Source organism: Sceloporus occidentalis, unplaced genomic scaffold, assembly GCF_023333645.1.
Source record: "Sceloporus occidentalis isolate IW3139 unplaced genomic scaffold, rSceOcc1.0.p SCAF_1, whole genome shotgun sequence".
NCBI lineage: Eukaryota > Metazoa > Chordata > Lepidosauria > Squamata > Phrynosomatidae > Sceloporus > Sceloporus occidentalis.
Genome location: NW_028316981.1, coordinates 11,074,552 through 11,090,947, shown reverse-complemented (window position 1 = coordinate 11,090,947; position 16,396 = coordinate 11,074,552). Strand labels below are relative to the sequence as shown.

The following is a 16,396-nucleotide window of genomic DNA, read 5'->3' as shown; positions in this document are numbered from 1 at the left end:
ATCACAGACCTAAGAACTCTAAAAGAGGACTACCCAAAAAGGGAGAAAGAGAAAGCAGAACAGATTGTGTGAAGTTATATCGCTCCACTGCTGATCATGCCTTGGTTCTCCAACACCTCTCTGAGAAATATGTATCGTCTCCTAGGGGTTCCCTGTTCACTGCTTTTGTCGACCTTAAATCTGCATTTGATTCTAGTCCCAGGAATAAGTTATGGGCCAAATTTGAAGCCACAAATATTGACAGATGTTTGTTAACCCTTGTTTGTAGATTACATGAGAATTCCTCTTTAGCTGTTAGATGTAATATTCAAGGAAATATGAGATCCATCTCTACATCTAACGGTGTAAGACAAGGCTGTGTGTTAGCCCCGACCCTTTTCAATTTTTATATAAACTCTGTAATTATGACTCTTTCAGCTGTACCATCGCACCATCCAACCTTGTCAAACAGACCTGTGTCAGTGTTAGCTTATGCCGATGATATTGTTCCCATGTCACTTACTAGGGTAGGCCTTAGCAGACTCTTGAAAGCCCTTGTAGATTGTTGTGAAAACGATTCTTTAATAATTAACTATAGTAAGACCAAAGTTATGGTTTTTTCAAAAAAGCGTATACATCATGAATGGTCAATAAATAACAACCATATTGAACAAGTGACATTTTATAAATATTTGGGCATAGTATTCCATGAAAAGGGATCTCCAAATCTTCACCAAAAGACTGCAACAATGAATGTCCAGAGAAGTATCAAGGCGCTTTGTTCTTTCTATTTCAATAAGGGTGGTCAATATGTTCCTGCTGCCCTTGAGGTTTTTGTTGTTAGAATCCTATCCCAACTTTTATATGGTTCAGAGATCTGTTCTTTCAATAATTTTGTCCCTTTTGAGACTGTACAGACCAAATTCCTAAGGTCTATACTTGGCATACCAAATTGTGTGCCAAATGCTTCCCTTCGGTTGGAAGCTGGTTTATTATCAGTTGAGGCACGCATGTGGACCCGTAAATTTAATTTTTTGTTAAAATTGCTCTTTATACCAGTTGGCTTGGCACCATTAATCTTAACAGACCTTTTTACTTCTACCTGGAAGAAATCTTTAGCCATGAAGCTGTCCTTTGTTGGGCTCTCATTATCATTTATATCCTCACTAGCTTACAACAAGGCAAACATTACTATCACACAGAGAATTAAAGATATTGACTTGCAAAGTCATAAAAGTCAATCATCATTACATTTTGTTATTGGGGAATCTGGGGAAACAGGGAAATGTGCTAGATATTTTGAATATTTGACCATCCCTAAGCAAAGAAGGACCTTTATGTTGGGAAGATTAAATATTCTGCCATCAGCAGTTCTGGAGGGAAGGTACAACAAGGTACCCTACCGTTGTCGTTTTTGTCCCTGTGGCCTTGAGGAGATTGAGTCAATTAGTCACGTTCTTCTTAGTTGCCCCCTCTATATAGAGACCCGTGCATTTTATATAACTCCTATTGTCAAGTATTTACCCGGAAGGAAGAATACATTTTAAATTTAATAATGAAGATGTAACTAGCAGAGTCGCTAAATTTCTTGCAGCTGCTATCACCCTTCGGAGAGGCTATTTAAAACAGATTCAGTGAACTCTGGAAGTCAAATTAGGGCTGATATTGTCATTGCAGACACCATGTAATTTGCTGTATGTAATTTTTTATATACTGCTCTATTATTTTTATCAATTTCTGTTATTGATATGCAGACTATGCTAAAGAGATTCTTTGAAACATTTTTATAACCTTTTAAAACACCTTGCAAGTTGACACATGTTAAAGTTTTTATGACTGTATAAGTGGTCATTATTGTATTGTATTTTATCGTTGTGCTGGCTGTGTGCCGTAATAAATATATCCTAGAGTAGGAAGAGACTTCAAGGGCCATCCAGTCCAACCCCCTGCCATGCAAGAAATCTCAATCAAAGCATCCCCAACAGATGGCCATCCAGCCTCTGTTTGAAGACCTCTAAGGAAGGAGACTCCACTACACTCCGAGGAAGGTGTATGTTCCACTGTCGAACAGCCCTTACTGTCGGGAAGTTCCTCCTAATGTTGAGGTGGAATCTCTTTTCCTGGAGCTTGCATCCATTGTTCCGTGTTCTAGTTTCTGGAGCAGCAGAAAACAAGCTCGCCCCCTCCTCAACATGACATCAGTTACATATAAAACGAAACTGGAACGCTCAAGGAGAGCCAAGAAGGAGAAAATCAATCTTTAGAGTTCTTGATTAAATATTAAGGAAAAGGTATTTGTTTAAAGCAGGGGTAGGCAACTATGATGTCCTGACAGGACTATTTGAATCTCCCCCTGCATTTTCTTTCATGTTGGTTCAGGCCATAGAATATTTTAGTGTAGGAAAGATCATTGTATTAGTTGTGGGAGGAGATGTAGGATCCCCTGCATTTTTCCAGGTTTGGTTTGCCCTTTCCCAGCATGCTCTGCTTTAGCTAGAGGCTTTTTAGTTTGAGGCAGTCTTTGCTGTGAGCAGGCAGAGAGCTGTCTTTTGGTGACAAACAGGCCCAGGCAGCCGGAAAGGGCATTTCTTACACGTTAGCCATTTTAGTTACCTGTAATTAGTTAGCCAAATAAGTTACCAGTAATCAATTAGCCTTTTTAGTTACCAAGTACCTTAGCCATTTTAGTTACCATCAGCAAGTGAATAAAGGAATTCAGGAGCTGAAAGACCCTGCACCAGCTCCACTGAGAGAGGAGAGCAAACCAACATCAGACCCAGAAAGATGACACCCTGAAGATTGCTGAAACTGTAAAGTATCTTTTATCTAGAGCTGGGGAGGAGAAAACTCTTTATTTTTGTTCTTTAAATTAAACTTCCCCCTTTTTTGAACTTTACATTCAGCTTCAGAGCGTTTTTGGGTAGAAGAGTTTGATCTCACCAGGGTACCGGCGTTGCACACACAAACCTGCCACCACCTTTAGTTGGGTGTGTCTTCACAGCAACCTTTTTGAGCCGGGGTCCGGGTTGCTGTCCCTCAGACAACTGGGGGGCCGAAGCCGGGGGGTGGATCTTCCACCCTCCGGGGGCGGGGCCATGTGCTGGGGGTGGATCTTCCACCCTCTGGGGCGGAGCCGCACGCCGGGGGGCGGAGCTTCCACCGAAGCACCGCGGGGAGGAGGATGCGTGTGCCCGCCCTCTCCTCCTTGGTCCCTTCCTTCGGCCGAACGGGCTCCAAGAGGCCTTTTCGGCCGAAGGGGAGGGAGACCGAAGGGAAGGGCTTGGGCACCTGTCCCAGGCCCTTCCCTTGGGCCGAAAGGGCTCCAAGGGCCGTGGAGGAGCCCAGGAGGCGGCAGGTCGCTTCCGCGGGCCCCTTCTCGGCCCGTGCGGCCCCAGGCCTACCTCTGGAGGGAGAGGCCTGGGGCTGCAAGGGCCTTGGGGGTAGGGTTGCCATAAGTCAGGACCTCCAAACCGGGACAAATGTAGGACAACATTTTCAAATGTAGGGCACTTTTTTTAAAATGGAGGACATGTGAAAAAAGTTGATTTTTTAAAAAAATGTTAATATAAATGCATGTTTCTTAGGCATGATCAAAATGGAGGACATTTGGGCATTATTCCTAGACAGATGGCAGAAATGGACTTCCCTTTCTGGCCACCCCCCTCCCCAATTCCAAACAGCACATTTGGGCATTGAACATGGCTTTACTTAAGATGGCCTCTTGCATATTTCAGAGGCTTATTCCATAACCAAACCCCTTGGGTTCAACACTTAGCATGGTTTAACATGGCTATGCATATTGAACATGTCAAGGTGGTTTCACCGCTCCTGCACCAAGTGTACTTCTCACAAGTGTGTACTTGGTCAAGGGACTTTGGTTTTTCTTCACTGCGCATGAGTTCGTAAAAATCACAGCAATTTACATTGGCCTTGCCTCAGAGGCTTGCTGATATCAGTATCATCATTAAAGAACCAAAAACACACAGAAAAGGCACTTTGGAAAGTCACACACTCTTGGCTTCAGAAACAGTGCCTGCATGCCTCTCAAGCTGACACATATCATCATCATCACCACCACCACCACCACACTATCACTGTCAAAACAAGGGAGACTTGTTAGCATTAAAAGCACCCAAAACACACTTTGGAAGGTGACACTCTCTCGGCTTTTGAAACAGTGCCTGCATGCCTCTCAAGCTGACTCATATCATCACCACCACCATCACCACCACCACCACGTCAAAGCAAGGGAGACTTGTTAGCACTTAAAGCACACAAAATAAAATTAAAAAAAACCTTGAGGCCTCTGGCCACTCACCACCTCCTCCTTCTGCTCCCCCTCCTCCTCCTCCCCCTCTTCCTCTTCCTCCTTCTCCTCCCCTCCTCCTCTTCCTTCTTCTTCTCTCCCCTTCTCCATGCGCCGCGTGGCCTGGGGGTGGGGCGGAGGAGGCAGAGGAGAAGGCGGTGGGCAGTGCGGGGCCACACAGGGAGGCAAGCGCGGGGCTGCGCAGGGAGGGCAGCGCGGGGCTTCCCCCTTTGCCTCCTCTGCCCCAGGCCGCGTGGCCCTCCTCCGCGCGGTGGAGGAGGAGGGCAGCGCGGTCGTGCGGCCCAGGAGGAGGTGGAGGAAGTGGCGGCGGCTGCAGCGGTGGCAGGACCGGGCTGGGTCCGGTCCTGCCGCCTCCGCGGGCTGCATCCAGCCCGCGGGCTGCCGACCCCTGGTTTAAAGTGTAAGAAATTGAGAGGACCAGCAAAGGAAGGAAGTACTGTGTTTGGTCTTTATTGTTAAAGTAGGTGTTTGTGTGTTTGTGTTTTGTTCTGTTTTGTTCTGTTTATATTTTGTTTTGCTATGTTTGGCATTGTCTGTTTAAAAGTGATAAAAATTAAATAAATAAATAAACAGAACATGATAATGGTCTGAATGTGCCTCGTGTGTATGCATGTTTGAAAAGCGTTTTCAAATTGGTGTGGGGCAAAGAGGAAAAGGGGGAAAGGCATGGGAAAAACCACCTCTCTATGACAGTGTCAACCCCTCTGATGGTGTCACCCAGTGCGGTGTGCCATCCCTGCACACCCATAGTCTTCCAGAGACAGCTCTCTGGTCAGAGCTCTTTATCACACCACAACACATGGCTATTGGGTCTGATTCTTAATTAATAGGAACTTTTGAGGTTGCCTCCTCCAGAGAGAATCTGTCATTTTAAACGAGGAATGAACTGAATAGCAGTAAATCAAGCAAGAAGCTCCCTTCCCACCTATGGGTCCGGTCACAGCGAACCATCTGCAGCTTACATGACCCTCTTGCTTGCAGGCAATGGAGGCTCAAGGACAGGTCAGCAGGAGAAGTCCTAGCTCAACACTACTGTCCTAAATTAAAAATATTATTTGCTACAGAAAGACACATACATCCTTCTCTCCCATTATATTTTTATATGCTTCTTCAAAGACCCTTGATTCAAAAAGCAGAAAAAAACAAAGCAAAACAGTGACCTAGTTTTGCTGCTCCGTCTGCTGCTACTAAAATAGATAAGATTTCCAAATAGGAGAAGAGGATTTTTCTTCCTTTCTCAACACAAAGGGCCTTAATGCATTCTGTGGCTTTATCTCCTCCACTGCTGAATTATGGGAATTGCCTACGTGTCTTTGTTCAAATATCAAGCTATGCGTCCAGTATTTAGGCTGCCAATTAATCATCTAAAGCTGGGGTGGGCAAAGCATAATCTTGTGGGGATTTCTGTAAACTTCAACAAGAGAAAAAACCAAAAGTTAATTGCTTTTCCTGAAAATCTCTAGGATGGATAATTAAGCTTTAAAGGAGGATGTAGGGCTCGCCATTGTTTTAACATTTTCAAATGCACATATTTCAAAAGAGAAGTCTGGTCACTTATAGATTTTTGCTTTTGGCTGCCTGTGTGGCTCCCTGTGAGCCTTGAACACTTGACGGTGCTGCCACACTTCTTATTTTTCCCCTTTTTTCTCCCCTCCCTCCTTTTTAGGGGATGAATCTGTGGAGCTTTGGGTAGACTTGGTCTACTTCCTCAGATGAATGTAACTTATGCTACAGTTAGTCCCAAAAGTGCTACAGGTTGAGCCTTCCTTATCCAAAATGCTAGATAGCAGAAGTGTTTTGAACACCTGTATTTGCATGTACAATTGTCCCTTCCCTTACGCGGGGGATCTGTTCCACCACCCCCCAGGGAAAATCGCGTATGCTTGCACCCCACTGAAAATAATGAGGTGTGTGAATGTGGTGCGGCACATGCGCCACGGCTGCACGCCAGTCACTAGATTGTCCCGTAGCTTTGGCGTATGCTGAAAGCCATGGAAGTGAAGCCCATGTATGGTGCAGGCTTACTGTATGTATATAATGAGTTATCTTGGACATGGAACCTAGGTTTAAATTCATTTGTTTTATATAAACCTTATAAACATAGTTTTTGTGGGTATTTTGGGCTATGAGGCTGTATTCTAGAAGAGTGTATTCCTGATGCTTCACCAGCAGCTGTGGCTGGTATCTTCAGAGAATGCTGGCATGGAAGAGAGTGGGGTATATATATTATTAACTGAGAAGAAGAAGGAAGGGTATACATATCCCACTTTCTTCTGCAGTGTAGATGAAGCCATACATACACAGACACACACTGCCTAAATACCATCAAGCCACCAGTTCCCATCTGGTCTTGTAAGCTGAGCAGTGTCAGCCCTGGTTAGGACTTGGGAGGGGAGACTGCCAAGGAAGAACAGGTGCTATAGGGTATGTTGCAAGAGGAAGGATCTGGCAAAACCACCTCCGAGTTTTTTGTGGGTTTTTGGGGCTATGTGGCCATGTTTTCAAGAGTTTATCCCTGATGTTTTGCAGGCATCTGTGTATGGTATCTTCAAAGAAGATTCCTTCTCCGAAGATGCCAGGCAGATGCCAGCAAGACGTCAAGAATAAACTCTCCAAGAACATGGCCACATAGCCCAAAAATCCCACCATCAAAGGTAAGGGAACAGTTGGGGCACGCTGGGGGTTTCAGACTCCCCAGTGGTCCTACTCTCCGCTCGAGAGCGAGGAGCAGGACGAAGTAGGGGTAGGAAACCACAGAGCAGCCAGCACCGAAGGAGGTGACTTTTTTGTTCTAACTTGCAGATAACCCCCTGTAACATCCAGGAAAAGTTAATAAGATAACCTAAGCGTTATCAAAACAAGGGCATTATATAACCTACAATTTAACCTGAAAAAGCATAAAGAGAAGCAAGGAGGAGGCAGATTTGAAGGACTACGTTTTTAATTCCACAATGCTTTTCTGCTAGGTCTTTATGTGCTCTGAGGAAATTACGTGTGGTATCTTGCAAATAGCACATGTTGTACTGGTGGTAATTTAATTGGCACAAAAATATAGGGAACAATTATTTAAGTAGAAAATTTAACCTTAAGATTCCCCAACGCTGATAGGAAAAATATTTCTCATTTAATAGATAATTTGAGTTCTTTATTCAGGAATACAGATTGAATATACGTTTGCTTCTTAAATTGGGTTTTTGAGCATTGACAAAAGAAATAGTTGTTATTTGAAGATACTAAGGAAAGTAAAATTGAAAACTCTAGCTTGCTATAGTACATATCTGGAGCGAGAATTAGTTTTGTTCAATAATGGCTGTGGGTATATGACCCAGACATCAGACACAAGGACAGTTCTCCAGTACTAGAAGGGGCTCTATAGAATACACAAGCAAGCAAGATGTCAGCTTAATTATATTAGAAGAGCTAAGGAACTCAAAAAAGCATTTAAAAAGGAAATAAGAGAAGAGCTGAAGGACTCAAGGGAAGAAATAAGATCAGATATGGATAAAGAAATAGAGAGTTTAGCAAGCAAAACTGATAGAATAACGGGGGAATTCGAAGATCTAAAAACAGAGGTAGACCTGTCCAAACAAAAGAGTTACATAGGAAAACAAGTAGCATAATAAATGAACAGCAAAATGGCAATATAAGCTTATTGACACACAAACTAGGATATAGAGAAAGATGTAGAAAAATGTGAGGTCTTCCAGAGGTAGAGAAGGAACAGTTATTTGAACGCATAATCCCAGATCCAGCAGAATATATAGAGACACCTGAAGAAGTACTGGACTTGTCAACTGAAAAAATATTTAGAATTAACTCTAGATTAGCAAAGGAAAAAAAAATTAGATAGAGATAATGAGATCAGTTTTACTAATGCCAGAGTTACGAATGAAATTTGTTAACAGAGCTTTGAGAAGAGATTAATAATAGACGAGACTGAAATATATAAAGACATATCCGTACAGATAATAAGGAAGAAACAAGAATACAAATTTTTAACCAGGCACGCCCAAAAAAATAGCATCAAATACAGGTGGGATACATTTGAAGGAATATCTTTTACATATAGGCAAAAAAGACACAAGATAAACATCGATATAGACAAAGCAAAAGATTTCTATAAAAGGGTATTAGACAAGAAAAAAACCCGAAAAACAAACAGGCAAAAGGAAAAGAAACACCAAAGGAAGACATAGAAAAGGAAGAAGTCAGAGATACGGATAAGAGTAAAGAGATACATAATTCAGAGGGATTAAAAAGAAAGGAAAAAATAAAAGAAATACAGATTTAGAGGGAGATGCTAAGATTGCAGAAGAGACAGAGAGGAAAAGACATACAAAGAAAATGAGAATCAAAATAGGATCATTAAACGTCAGGGTTTAAATAAAGCTCATAAGAGGAAACTTTTATTTCATTATTTTGGAAAAATAAGTGTGATTTTTGTGTATACAAGAAACAAAAATAAAGAAAGTGAAATAAAATATTTGAGAAATAACAGTTTAGGACATCTTTTTTGTTCATCTGATAAAAAGAAAAGACGAAGAAGGGTAGCAATGTATGTAAATAGAAGCTATGAAGTCAAAGAGCTGGTCAAAGATGAGGAAGGCAGATATATTGCAATTCAAATTAATATGTATAATCAAAAACTGGACGTTATTTGTGTGTATGCTCCGCTAGATAAAAAGCATATATTCTTTAAAAAAACTGGGGCAGGACCTAAATAAGACAGATGGGGAGAGGAGGATTATCGCAGGGGATTTCAATGGAGTATTTAAACCCAAGAGAGACAGAAGAACCAAGGAAAACTCCCTGTCAGTTGCTTAGAAATGATAAAGGAGTCCAATCTAACAGATATATGGCCATGTTTATGCAAAGAAAAAGAAGGATTTACATATTTTTCAGACTCTTGCAAGTCAGTTTCAAGGATAGACATCTTTTTAACAATGAAAAAAATTATTAGCCACAATTTAAAAAATGGACATTGCCCCAAGAGAACTATCTGATCATAACATGATAGAGATGGAATTAGAACTAGACGGAGGGAAAAAAGGACGGACAAAGAGATTGAATGAGGATTTACTTAATGAAGAAAATTTTGTGAAGGAATTGAAAAATGAAATTAAATTAATTTTGAAAGAGAACTGTACTCAAGAAGTAAAAGATAAAACAATATAGGATACATGCAAGGCTGTGATTAGAGGGAAATTGATAAAAAAGGCAGCGGAGGTAAAAAAACAAAGACAAGACAAACAAGAAAGTATAAGAACAGAATTAAAAAGCACAGAAGAGAAATTGGTGAAAAAGATGAACAATAAAAAATTAAAAAATAAATATGAAACGCTATAAGACAAAATACAAGAAAAAAACACAGAAGAAATAGCAAAGAAAAGACTGAAGCAACCAAACAAAAGTATTTCAAACAGGCAAACAAATCTGGAAGATGGTTGGCTTATAGACTTAAAAAAGAAAAAGATGAAAAAATAATCATAGCAGAAGTAAATTATAAGGGGGAAAATGACGAATCAAAGGGAAATCAAAAAGGCATTCCAAGATTATTATCAAGGTCTTTTTAAAGCATTGATTGAATTGTAATAATAAGATTAGAGGGAGAAGAATTAAGGGATACGAACACAAGTTGAGGTCTTACGCAGATGACATGGTTATCATGTTAGAAGACCCAAAAAGAAACATAAGCACTTACTAGAAGAGTTGGATGCGTTTGCTAAGGTCTCTGGCTTTAGAATAAATGAAAGCAAAACACAAAAAATATAAAAGAAAAAAGGGACCTAATCTCAAGAACAGGAATAAAAATAGAGAACAAAGTCAAATACCTTGGTATTTGGTTGTTAGAAAGGAACTTTCTAACAAGTTTAAAATAATTATAAAAGGGCTTGGAGACAAATAAATACTGATTTAATTCAATGGAATAATTATGATTTGTCATTAATGGGCAGAATTGCTGCCATTAAAATGAGCGTCTTACTGAGACTTATGTTTTTGTTTATAAACCTCCCAATTATCATAAAGGAGAAAGTTTTCAAAGAAGGGGGAAATACAATCTCCAAATTTGTTTGGAGAGAGGAAAAAAGCAAGGATACAAGGGGAAACATTAAAGAAGGATAGAGCCTTAGAGGGCTGTGCTTTGCCCGATTTAAACATTTATTACAGAGCTTGCAGTATCATTTGGATACAAGAACGGGTAAAACTTACCAAACAAACACTTACTAAGTTCAGAAGCAAGAAGCCTAAGATTTGGATGGCATGTGTATCTGTGGTACAGCAAGGAAATGGCAAATAGACATTTTAACAAATATAAATGAAGAACTATTATAAGAAGCAACATTACCTAAAAACCAGAAAGATAGAAGATGTAAAGGACTTTAGGAAGGTTAAGAGACCTGGATTAACAGCCAAGTATGATAAGGCATGAAAGGGCAGATGTTAAGATAAAGCTAGACATGAGATTATCAAGGTCTTCATGGAAATGTCGGACAGTCCACAAAATGTTGTGATTTTGATTTCAGCCAAATGAGAATTAGGCAAGGAATCGAAGGCAATAAGAGGGAACCAACAAGTATTCTGTCTTGCCTTCTTTTGATATCAACGCAAGAAATTAGCTGATTTTTAAAAATGTATGATAAGATTCTAATATTAAGAGTCAATGTATGTATAAATGGAAATAAACCTCAATAAAAAGCATTTGGTCATGAAAGGCTGCGCGTTCCTCGCCTGAGGAAAGAGAGTGGCACTCCCAGGGCTGCCATGACTGGAGAGGCGGCTGAAGGCGCATATGCAGACATGGGGCTGTCAGAGAAGGGGAACTGGAAGCGTCGCCCAATGGCAATCTCAACGCAATCATGGGGTTTATGTTCTTGCGTCATAGACTCCCACTCGCAATTTTGGGTAATGGGAAGTCAGTCTGAACGCAATCCGAATTGACGTAAATTAGCTGAACTAGCGAATAAACGTGAATGCGTTGTGTCCCCACTTTCTTTCCTTCCTCCCTTGTGACAACCTCCATACTAAGGAGTCCATCAGGGCCCTGTGTGCGCATGGCCACCGCCTGACAACCGGGGCCTGGGCATGACTTCCACAGGGAAAAGCCCTCCCTCTGTCTGGAGGAAGGCATCACCAACCGTCCAGAGGCCTCTCATGCGACCTGTGAGCTCCTCCCCATCCTCTGCGCCATCCCCAGCGAGGAGGGCTGAGGCTGCTCCGCAACATGGCTCTCTCTGCCTGTCCGTTATGTAAGGGCCACGCGATGGAGGTCAAGGGGGCAGACCACAGGCCCTCCTCTGCCTCCTTCCCAGAAGGGGAGCTTTAAGGCCGAGGGGGGTTTTTTTGGGGGGGATCCAAGGGGTTTCTTCCTCCCTCCCTCCTCCCTGGCTTTTCAGGCTTGAGCCCAACCAAGAGACTCCCTCCTTCATGTCTTTGGTTAACAGCCCAAAGCCCCAACCCAGGAGGCTCCACAGAGAGAGCCGCGCCAGTCCCTCGCATCGGGAGACCTGGATAAAGAAGGCTTTGAAGAGCAGGAGGAGGGGAAAGGCAGCCATGAAGGCCAAGAGGAGGCCATTAGAGACAAAGGGAGGGAGGGAGCCTTCCCTCTTTGCAGGAATAAGGTACAGCTCCAATAGGCTCCGAAGAAGCGCCCTTACCGTCCTCTGCCGGGTTAAGAGGCCGCCATCCGGAGCATGCCTTCGGGGGAAGGGGCCCTTGCAGAGAGCAGCAGGAGGGAAAGTCAAGCGAGGCCTCTCTGGGGGAAGCCTTACAAGCCACTCATTATGCTCCTGCCCCCTCCTCCTGCTCTTCTAAAATGGCGGCGGCCGTTCCCTTTCCCCGCTCTCGCTTCGGTCTTTTCTGCCCCGGCCGCGAAGCACCCTGGGAAGTGTAGTTTTAACCAAGCGGAAGCTGAGGAAAGCAACTTCCGCCCATTCGCGTTGTGTTCGGGCTTTTATGTCTCCCTATGCATGCTGGGAGTGGGAGTTTTAATCAGGGCACAGAGAAAGCGGAAGTTGAGTGGGGAACCTTCCTCCCATTGGTCTTCCCGTTAGGCATCCTGGGAGTAGTAGTTCTATCTGTGGCATGGAAAGCGGAAGCTGAGGGAAAGAAACTTCCTCCCATTTGTGCCAGTCAGTAGCCCTGGGAGTGGCAGTTTTATCAGCTGAAACCGGAAGCTATGGGGAGAAACGTCCCCCCATTCGCTCTATTCCGTCCCCCTATGCATGCTGGGAGTAGTAGTTTTAATCAGGCGGAGGCTGAGGGGAGAAACTTCCATTCGCCTTGTGATCGGGTTTTATGTTCCCCTATGCATGCTGGGAGTTGTAGTTTTAATCAGGGCAGAGAAAGTGAAAGCTGAGCGGACAAACTTCCGCCCATTCGCTTTCTCTCCGCTCTAGTTCAGTGATCCCCAAACTGTGGCCTTTAAGGGATTTTGGACTTCAACTCCCAGGATCCCACTCTATTGGCCAACATGGCTGAGGCTTCTGGGAGCTGAGGTCCAAAATCCTTTAAAGGCCCACAGCCTGGGTATCACTAGGCACGCTGGGAGTGGTAGTTTTATTGGAGGCCCAGAAAGCCTATCCGCTTTCTGTCCATTCTAGGCATGCCGGGAATTGTAGTTTTATCAACGGCACGGAAATGAGAGGCTGAGGGGAAAGCGTCCTCTCATTCATTGGTGTTCTATTCGCGCTTTTCTGTGCCCTAGGCATGCTGGGAAGGGTAGTTCTATCAGAGGTGGGGAAAAGGAAGTCTAAGGGCACAAACTTCCTCCCCTTCCGCTCTTTTATGTTCCTCTAAGCATGCTGGGAGTTGTAGTTTTATCCAAAAATCGTCATATAATAAATAGTCCATTCACATTGCTTGTTGTTGTTATGTGCAAGTTTCTTCAGAGGGGGTTCTCCATTGCCATCCACTGAGGCTAAGAGAGTGTGCCACAACAAACTACAAATCCCATGGCTTCCATAACTTTGATCCAGGGCAGTTAAAGTGGTGTCAGACTGGATTGTTTCTGCAGTGTGGATGCAGCCAAAGAGAATTTCACCAGAAGCTAGAGTCCAGTCCAATCTTCTTCTGAAGAAGCATCTTCTGAAGACACTAAAACAGCATCAAAACTGGATTAATTCTTCAGTGTGGCAGGAGCCCTGGGGTGCGTCTACACTGGAGAAATAATCTACTTTGACACCCCTTTAAGCACCACGGCTCAGTGCTATGGAATTCTGGGATTTGTAGTTTGTTGTAGAACCAGGGCTCTCTGACAGAGAAGCCTGAATGTCTCACAAAACTACAAATCCCAGAATGGGGCTTCAGCACTTAAAGTGGGTTTGAACTGCATTATTTCTACAGTGTAGGCACACGCTTGGCGTTGGTGATGAAAAAAAAAACCTGTCCACACCATTTTGATACACACTGCAGAAATAATCCAGTTTGAGACCTCTTTAACTGCCCTGGCTTAGTGCTAGGGAATCCTGGGAATTGTAGTTTTGTGAGACATTCAGCCTTCTCTGTCAGAGAGCTCTGGTGCCACTATAAACTACAGTTCCCAGGATTCCCTAGCACTGAGCCAGGGCAGTTAAAACAGTCTCAAACTGGATCATTTCTGCAGTGTGTTTTGGACTATAGTGAGAAGAAAAATGCCATTAGAAGACTTTTAAAACCCATTGTGGGGCCTTGTAGTCCAAAGCAGCCACTTTATTCTAAACTCTGATCTCAGAGTCTGAAGAAAGTATAAAATCATGTGAAGGGAAAGCTTGGTGTGTGTGTATGTGTATATGTGTCTTGAAAGCCAGCGTGGCCTAGTGGTTTGAGCATTGGATGATGACTCTGGAGAACGGGTTTCGAATCCCGGCTTGGCCGTAGAAACCCACTGGGTGACCTTGGGCAAGTCACACTCTCTCAGCCTCACGGGATGGCAATGGCAAACAACCTCTGAACAAATCTTGCCAAGAAAACCCTGTTAAAGGATCACCTTAGGGTCGCCATAAATCAGAAACAACTTGAAGGCACACACACACAGCCTAGAAGTCCAGCCCTGCAATATATACATTTATTCAGCTTCCACCAAAACCCATATTCCTATTATCTGCACTCAAGAATTTAAGAAATTCCCCATTTTGGGGGAAGTCATAAAATCTGCATCCAGCTACAGGGGGGTGGGTACCCTTAAATTGGATTAGAAGCAGCTTCTCCAAGTGCTCCTGTTAATGTTATCACAAGGTCTAATGGCCTCCATTTCCTCCCTTTGTTTAAGAAATTGAAAGGTTGCTGCTTTTGTTATGTGTGAAAGGGCTTCTTAGACAAACATTGAGATTCAGAGGCAACTTGAACATAATGCCTGCTTAGCTGAGATGTAAGGAAGGGGAAGAATGGGGACATCTGTAAGAAGAAAAGAGGAGCCCTTGAGGAAGAAGCCAAGACCTGGAACAGGAATAAAACCAGCTTTAAGATTGGATTCCCCCCCACCTTTTTTAAACTGTATTTTTAACAATTTTTTTCCAATGGTTGTGAGCTGCTCTGAGATCCAATCTGGGGAAAAGGTGGGATAGAAATAAATATAATAACAATAATAATATATGGGGAAAGTAGGATAGAAATAATAATAATAATAATAATAGGGAACGTTTGGATAGAAATAATAATAATAGGAAAGTTGGATATAAATGGGGGAAAGCTGGGATAGAATTAATAATAATAATGTCAGGAAAAGATAAGATAGAAATAATAATAATAACAATAATAATATGTGGGGAAAATGGGATAGAAATAAATATAATAATAATATATGGGGGAAAATTGGGATAGAAATAATAATAATAATAATGGGGAAAGTTGGGATAGAAATAATAATAATGGGGAAAGTTTGGAGAGAAATATAATAATAATAATGGGAAAAGGTGGGATGGAAATAATAATAATAATAATAGTAGCAATAACAACAAGAAGAACGACGATAATAATATGGGTATATCTAGTCTGAGTCCAAGCTCAGTCATGGAAACCCACTGGCTGACCTTGGGCAAGTCACACTCAGTTTCAGGGGAAGGCAATGGCAACCCCCCTCTGAACAAATCTTGCCAAGAAACCCCCCTGATAGGGTCGCCTTAGGGTCACCAGAAAGACACATAAAACTTCCCATTTAGGCAGAGGGAGGGCGGAGATGGCAGGGACACTTAATGGGGTTGAAATGCAAAAGGGTTTTTGTTGTCGCACCTTTGAGCCCAACTGAAAGGAAGAGGGTGGGGATAGATTCAGCTTTTGTTATCCCTGAGGCATCAGACTCCATAACTCTGCAAAAGGTTGTGCTGCAAGGCCCCTTTGCATAATGATTTTCCAGACTAACAAGGCTATGATTTCTCTGAAGATGCCAGCCACAGATGCTGGCGAAACGTCAGAAAGAAACTCTGCTAGAGCATGGCCATATAGCCCAAAAAACCCACAAAAAACTATAGCTATGATTGTTAACTGGATTAGAAAAGGTTCCTCCAAGTGCCCTACTAATGTTATATCACAAGGTCAAATGGTCTCCATTATTTCCTCCCTTTTCTTTAGAAATGAAAAAGTTGTTGCTTTTGTTTTGTGTGTGAAGGGATTTTGAGACAACACTTTTGGATTCAGAGACAGCTTGAATATAATAGCTGCATAGCTAGAGAATTATTATTATTATTATTTAATTTATATCCCACCACCAACAATAATAATATGGGTTTATCTAGTCCAAAGGTACCACAGCAACCGGGAGGGAAAGAGGGAGCTATCTGAATAAATTCATAGATGCTCTTACATTCTGCAGAGAGTCTTTGCAATGTGCAGCAACAAATCAGTCCTTGCACACTGTCCCACGTTGTTGCTCTATTAGGTAAACTGGAGGTTTGCACTTTTCCTGCTGCCTGGAGCGGAGCTTCCCAAAACTGGAGAATCTGCACCCTTGTATCCTGCCGCAAAACAACCCATGAAAACGGGGAGATTCAGTGGTAAAACGTGCAGAGGGGTCCCACAGTGGAAATCCTGATTATGCTCTAGAATCCACAAGTTTGGTGTTTTTGTGGAAAATGAGAAGATAGTATTTGCTCCTCTGTCAAGGGCCATGGATTTGCC

General features: G+C 42.6%; 1 protein-coding gene across 4 annotated transcripts in view; it reads right to left on the bottom strand.

Annotated features, from left to right (window-relative positions):
* Nucleotides 1–16,125, bottom strand: part of LOC149320721 (uncharacterized) — a 48,231-nt gene extending 32,106 nt beyond the window's left edge. For 2 of the 4 annotated variants that reach the window (XM_089502693.1, XM_089502710.1), the window contains exon 1: nt 11,962–12,184. The gene's annotated coding sequence lies outside the window, so the exon portion shown is untranslated. Of the gene's footprint in view, nt 1–11,961; nt 12,185–16,082 lie in introns of those variants that run through there. The other 2 variants (XM_089502701.1, XM_089502717.1) reach the window with 2 other exon arrangements.
* Nucleotides 16,126–16,396: the final 271 nt, after the last annotated feature.